The sequence below is a fragment of the Camellia sinensis genome, chromosome 2 (genome assembly GCF_055761805.1).
Source record: "Camellia sinensis isolate YWXY chromosome 2, ASM5576180v1, whole genome shotgun sequence".
In the NCBI taxonomy this organism is placed as follows: Eukaryota; Viridiplantae; Streptophyta; class Magnoliopsida; order Ericales; family Theaceae; genus Camellia; species Camellia sinensis.
This window is the reverse complement of record NC_138962.1, coordinates 78,973,878-78,981,399: the sequence shown is the minus strand read 5'-3', so window position 1 is coordinate 78,981,399 and position 7,522 is coordinate 78,973,878. Positions and strand designations below refer to the sequence as shown.

General features: G+C 35.0%; 1 long non-coding RNA gene across 3 annotated transcripts; it reads left to right on the top strand.

Moving 5' to 3' along the window:
- The first annotated feature begins 674 nt into the window (after positions 1 to 674).
- LOC114257980 (uncharacterized) lies at positions 675 to 6,784 on the top strand. 3 transcript variants are annotated; one of them, XR_014361171.1, is made up of 5 exons: positions 675 to 805; positions 2,522 to 3,079; positions 3,739 to 3,885; positions 4,593 to 4,655; positions 6,467 to 6,784. It is a non-coding gene; the product is annotated as an uncharacterized LOC114257980 (long non-coding RNA). The 3 variants fall into 3 exon arrangements; XR_014361173.1 differs by having other exon boundaries at positions 3,722 to 3,885; XR_014361172.1 differs by having other exon boundaries at positions 4,593 to 4,669; positions 6,467 to 6,706.
- The last annotated feature ends 738 nt before the right edge of the window (positions 6,785 to 7,522 follow it).

The following is a 7,522-nucleotide window of genomic DNA, read 5'->3' as shown; positions in this document are numbered from 1 at the left end:
CATATACATATTACCTTTTTGAACTAATAAGCTATTTAAATGAAAATAGCACTCACCTCCCTTGAGGTTTTGCATATATATTATTAAAGATTCATGCATATTTTAACGTAACACCCTAATAGTTTAATATAAGACCCTAACTACAACAATTTACACTTTTAGCGACCAAATTCGACAACTAAAAGCGATTTAGTCGCCAAAAGTTCAATTTTTGGCTACTAAAAATTATTTTGGTCGTTGTTGGTTCAAGTTTTTGCTACTAAAATATTTTAGTCAACGTATATTATTTATTGGCGACTAAAAAAAATTAGTAGGTAAATTTTTCACAATAGGCGACTAAAAGAATTATTAGTCGCCGTTACTCTAGTTTTTTAGCTACTAAATTTTATTTTAGTTGTATATACTAATTTTTGCCGACTAAAATAAATTTAGTCACCAAATAATAGCCACATTTGCACTGTTACTCTTTGGCGACTAAGAATTTGATCAGCAAATATGCAGTTTTGGCGACTAAAAAATATTTAGTTGCGGTATACTCAATTTTTTCCGACAAAAGAGCAATTAGTCGCCCAATAGTCAACTTAGTGCGACTAAAAACATTTTAGTCGCTAAAAGATTTATTAGTGAGAACATATTTTAGGCGCCCAGATTTAGGCACCCATATTTTAGTCCCTTTCCTCTGTCTCTTTCTTACACACAGAACCTCACCTCCTCACTTCACCAAAGTCCCTCACCACTGTTGCTCACTTCCGTCGCACATCGCAACCGCTGCAAATCACCACGGCCACCGCTGCAATACGAACAGGTTCTTTCTCTTTCTTCCCTCTCTCTTTTGCTTCCTTTCTCGCTCTCAATCGCTCGCTCTCGCTCTCTGTCTTTGTCTCTATCTCTGTCTCCCTTCCTTTATTTTCCCATTTCTCACTCTTGCTTTAGGGTTTTACATGATTTACCAAGTCTAATTTCGTGTTGATTTCTGAAATGGGTTTGGTTTAAGTGGTTTGATTTCTAGGGTTTTATGGGTTTGATGTGGTAAATAGGTTTGATTTAAGTGGTTTGATACCTTTTCCCCTCTTTTCCTTTCTCCCTCATTAGGCTCAAAGCCCTAATTCGACTCATTGTGTATATATTTCCATGTATGGCTGCTCGTTAGTTTCAAATTATGTATGCATTTGCATGTATGGTTGCTCATTGATTGTGTATGTATTCTCATGTAATCTGATTATTTGAATTGAAATTTGATGCTATGAGTGTATTAGTAAAGAATTTATTTGCTTCCCTTTTATGATTATTTCTCATGGAATTTTGTGGTATTAAACTAAGCTCAAATATTGTGGTTTGAGGCTGGTTTTGGGTTCTTCTAACCATTTCATATAATACAATAGATGTTTTATATCTCTTCTCACATAAAGAAGTTATTGATTTGGGTATAAAGTGTGAAATGTTGTCTGATTTACATCATCTGTGGATGGAGTATTAGCTTAGCAGCCTTGTGGGGGTAAAAGTGTGTAATTAGCGTATAACAGTTCTTGATGTTTCCTTACATATACTTCTGCTACTAATTAAGAGTCAATGTGTTCAACATTTGGCAGGCAACATTCTTGTGGCCATCTCTGATTACATTGTTGTATCTGTATGTGAAAATTTGCTAACTGTCTATTTAGAAATGTGATGGCTATTGGTAACTCCCTATTTAGACACATCTCATATTCCGATTGGACCAGCTTTGACATTACTACAAAATCTAGTTTTCAATAATTAATTGATAATCTCCACCCACTCTTCTGGAACCTACATTTCAGATACATTTGATTAAACAGTGGGAAACGTCAGGGTGAGGGGGTGGGGAAGGGTTGTTAGTGTATTGTTATAGAAAGCATTTTAACATCTCAAAGTCAGCATTATTCCTCAATTCTAGATTGGAGAAACAAACACAAACTTAACAGTGATGTTGAGTGAAGCTTTTCCATTATTATTGGAAAGCTCTTTTGCATAATTTGCAAAATTGTCTATTGGCTTGTTTAATGCAGTAAACTAAGGCTTTATAATTTTATCAGTAATGAGTTGCATGTGTGTACCCTCGTAGTTTTGTTCTTTCTAACTCTTCTTTTTTTTTCCCCCCTTTTTTTCCTTTTTGGTCACTAAATGTCAAATATTGCCAAAGTATAGAACAAATGCATGACACAAGCATAAATGCACATATTATGCATTTGCATACATATAATTGCATACATACTTGTATGAATGAGAGTAATTAATAGTCAGTTCTCAGTTATATATGTCATGTTGGAATGAACTTAAATATGATTATTTGAATGTATGAAAACTCAATATATTTGATCATTGGCTAAATTTAGTTATTTTTGCTGATTTAGTTGTCATACATCACAAACCTATATAGTTCTGGTGTTACATTAACTAGGGCCACAGAGCAGAGGCACTTGGCTTATTTTTTGATTTCCCTCTCTAAAATAAACTTATTCTATGAAACACCTTCAGTAACCTGCTCGCATACTTTCTGTAGGAAGCAAAATTCACAAAACCAATGCAAGCACTCACTTGTCCAAGTGGGTTTCTCTTCTTGCTCAATGTTCTTCCCTCCAAACCATAAGGCCTCAAGCCCTGCAGATTAGTAGAATTTGGTTCTGATTTCTTTAGAATCAGTTCTTTTTTTGTAGAGATGTTTTGTATTTGAAGGCATTTCTTCAAGGACATGAGTTCTTATTCAAGACTTTGAATTCTGAAGCTTGTGGATTCATATTCCTTCCTCGACAACTCAGACCTATGAATTGCTGCATCTTTTTGTAGCAAGAAGCTGAGGGGTTTACTATTGACTGCTTTGCCTCCGTCTATATATGGACTCTCGCCTAGGTCTGGCTTTTGGAGTTTGCATATCTCGAGCTTGAAAGGCTACCGGAGAATTCCCCACAATGTGCATACCTAAATGAGTCTGAGCATTCTTTGAAGGCTTTGTGCGTGTTTAGTTGCTAACAAAAAGTGCCTGGACAATCAGACGTAGTGGCATCAACTCATTCTGAACTGCTTCAATGTACATCTCTTGTGATAGTTTTTGGCAGTTGAGGTATTTGCACACTAACCCTTTCTCATCTTGTGATATGCCTTGGTGTGCCTGAAGATCAGAGAACCAGGTCTTAGAAATTAGGCTGAAACATGGATTCAAAACTTATATATATTTATGATCTCGTTGATAAGGTGAACCAATGTCAATTTGAATTAATTAAGATCTAAATTGAGGGATTCATAATTCTTGTGCAATTTGTGAGGCTTTTAACCTTCAGATTTGTAAGAGTAATGGTTTTTCTATTCTTGCAAGTTTGGCTGGCAACAATATTAGTCTTTGGACTCTAGGTTTTTAGTTTTTATTTTTTTATTTTGTTCCTGTATTACAACTCAATTGCTGCATTTTCCTTACACCTTTCTAAATATTTTTTGCTAGCATAACTTGGAATGTCTGAATTATTTGAGGTTTGCTGTATCGTAGTGATACCAAATGCTACTCTCGCTTCGCTACTCTACTTTGCTATTCAATCAATCAATTTATGTCTAAAATTTTTATTCACTACTACTATCAATTATTTTTTTTCATTAGTTGGCCTCTATATCTATCTCGATTTTCTATTTCTCCTTTTTCCTACCAAGGGCCAGAGAGTTGAATTGGGTTTGAGAAAAAAAAAAAAAAGGTGGTGTTTGATTGACATTTCAGTTTGATTCGTTTGGTAGGTGGAATTAATGGGGAAGGCCATCCACTCTAGTGTACTGTAAGTAGTAGTCGGGAAGGTCAGTCCTACTTCTGAAATTGTTTTGCAGATTTGGTCTTGAGTGTGACCTGGATCTCTTCAATATTGTTGTTGTTCCAGATTTTAACATGTAAGTCACAACATATTCAATGCTTCTCAAGTATGTCATTTTCCTTAATATTTGATGTGCTTTGTGATTTTTCCCTTTTAAAAGAAGTCAAGGTTGTTTACAGTTGAAAAGTGCCATAATAAAAAGCTTGCATTCTTCTGTGAAACAGTTCTCATTTCTAAGCCACATCAAATGTCATAATCCATGAGATCAACAAGGCCCAAAATATGTATCATTAATCACTATTTTTGATGAAATTGATATATGAGTTGGCAACCTTTAAACAAATATTGATTATGCCATGGACTTTATTTTACAAGCTTGGTCATTCACCCATAATTTAAGAATAAAATCATCAAAGTACATGTTACCAAGATTCTAGAAATATAAAGCTAGTGAAGGACTTCAAAGTCTGCAATGATTGAAAATATCAGGACTATACAGCATAATAGAAAATACTTGAGAGGCAATATATGATCATCACTATTTCTAACTGTCATATTTGCATATGATGAACATTCTAACTTTACAGTGTGCTCGTAGATGTCATGAAACTAACTAATCAATATTACAGAACATGAGGAGCCTTTCCACTTCTTACTCCAAGTTGCATAACATCTTCTTAATTTCCCAACTCGCATCTTTTGATATTGTATTTCCATCCTTTGTTATTTCATCAATGTACTCCCAACTATGGTAAACATGTTACTTTAACTTTGTACTTGCAGAGTGATGGAAAACGGCAGACTTCAAGGTCAAATTCCAGTCGCTCTCTTCAGCCTTCCTCAATTGTAGGCTCTGTAAAGTTTAGTTCAATCTCATTTGGCATTGCATTTCATATAATGCTTTAGAATCCAAAGTAAGATGTAACCTCCCTAGGCTTAACATAATTGATTCTGCTTAAATAACTTGTATAATGAACATTATAATAAAAAGCCAATTTGTTTTTGGCATATGGTGGCAATGTATTGAGCTACAACCAGCTTAATGGCATTTTGGATGTTAGAGGACTCTGAAATCATGGGACTAGAGGCCTAGGCTTAACATAGCTAATTACTTCTACACTTATTTTAAAATGACCTCTGAAGCTAGAGGCCTCTAAAATCATGGGACTAGACTGCTCTAGATTAAACAAAATAGGCCATTAAAATAAGGAAGAGCTCTGAGATTAGGTTCAACAGGGTTTGCCAGTGTGCCAACATCTGTAGAGAAGTGTGAATAATTTACCTTCTTGAAGATAAGTATGCTTGTCAGTCTTTTCTATAAAAAAATTGAAAATGTGTATTAAATTTGTGAATTTGCTCAGAGCCATAAAGGATTGGGAACCACTTGCCAACTTTCCTTTGCTTGTTGAAATGAGTTGGTATGAAATGCAGTGTTTAGTGAGTGTATTGGTGCTTATAGGGATGGCAATTTGTGAATTTGTTTAGAAAGTGATATATTGACATTTAACCACTTTAACAGCTGACTTCAGAACAATCATAGTGTATTTGTTAACACCAAAATTAGGATTTGTTTAGAAAGTGATATATATATATATTTTTTTGGGATAATTTTGTGGTCGGATCAATTTATGCGCACCTCGATTAATTCTGAGGACTTATGGGGACAGACGGGTAGGACCTGTGGGGACAGACGTGATGTAATTAGCACACATAGGTTGGGAGTTGGCATGAAAAACGCCATAAACTTAGTCGAAAAAGGCCTTTTGGGGCCGAAAATTCATAACAGCCCCCAAACCACTCTATGCATGCCATAGGTAGCTTCCTCGTGTGAAATAGGACCTGTGGGGATAGACGAGATGTAATTAACACATGTAGGTTGGGAATTGGCGTGAAAAACACCATAAACTTAGTCGAAAAAGGCATTTCGAGGCCGAAAATTCATGATAGCCCCCGAACCACTCTATGGATGCCACGGGTAACTTCCTCGTGTCAAATTGGACCTATGGGGACAGACGGAATGTAATTAGCACGTGCAGGTTGGGAGTTGGCATCAAAAACACCATAAACTTAGCCGAAAAAGGCCTTTCGGAGCCGAAAATTCAAAGCAGCCCCCGAACCACTCTACGGATGCCACGGGTTGCTTCCTTGTGTCAAATAGGACCTGTGGGGATAGACGGGATGTAATTAGCACGCGTAAGTTGGGAGTTGGCGTAAAAAACGCCATAGACTTAGTCGAAAAAGGCCTTTCGAGGCTGACTATGTTGCACAACATTACATTGATTGTAATTTTTTAAGGGCTACATGTTTTCTCATCACTGCTCAATATGCTGCACAACCTTAAATTGATTGTCGTTTTTGAGGGGCTACATTTTTCCTCATAACTGTTGAATATATATGCTGCACAACCTTACATTGATTGTCATTTTTGGATGCCAATGGACTTTTAATCCTGTGCATTTTGCGTTGTTTTGGTTCCTAACATTTCAATAATGTTAATTTCATTTTCAAAATATTATGATTGAGGGATGAAACCACCTCAGCCAAAAATTCAAAATGAAAAACGAAAAAATCCCTTTACAGATCTATTAACTTTTTTTTTGCGTGGTCTTATGTTGAAATGCTATATGGAACTAATGGATGCAATATTTGTTTTGTAGATGGCTTTTGGCATTGACATGTGGATCTTCCATTTTTTTGTACGGAGGATAATTTACACTTTTGAACAGTTGGGAAGCTTTTTGTCGTCCTTTGCTTTTTGTGCGGAATTTGGATGAATCGTACATATAATTTTTGGCGGGGTAAATAATAATTTTTGGTATGCTTATTTGTTATGTATGACGTTATTCTTTCTAATTGGAATATATATAGTTGGTTTATATATAAGTTTAAATTAAAAGGTATTCTTTTTTGTTTGATGGTTGTAAGTGAAATATGCGTTATGGAATGAGTGATAATATATACATATTGTTTTGTTTGTATATCTATTACAGGTTGCGGTGGATATATACAGGTTATGAAAAAACTAATTAAAATGAAAAATAAAATAAAATGTTGTTTTTGGCGACAAAACAATTGGTAGCTAAAAATAGAGTTAAATATTTTTAGTAACTAAATAGTTAGTAGCGAAAAAAGAATTAAATCTTTGGCAATTAAATATTTAGTCGCCAAAACATAACAATTATATTATCGGCGACAGAACCTTTGGCAGCTAAAAAAAATTAGACTTTGGCCGACTAACTTATGTAGTAGCTAAACAAAACCTTTGGCAGCTAAAAAAAATTAGACTTTGGCCGACTAACCTATGTAGTAGCTAAACAAGAAATCGGACTTTCGACGACTAAACATTTAGCTAAAAAAATGTAGATGCACAAGAAAATCTATTGGTGACTAAAACTTTGGTCGCCCTAAATACTTGAATTTTTGACAACAAAAAATTTTAGTAGTTGAAAATGTGATTTAAATTAAATTAGTAGTCTTTAGGCGACTAACAAATTAGTCGCCAATTTGCCTCATCAGCGGCAAAAGGTTGTTTTGTCGCTAATAGCTTTTATTTTTGCCTACTAAAACATAAGTCGCCATTTATAGGACTTTTGGCAACTAAATATTTTTTAGTCACCAATACCTTCCCGACAATCTTCCTGCGACAAATTCAGCGACCAAAATATTTAGTCAGGAAAATATTTCAGCGACTAAAAACCTTACTTTTGGCGACT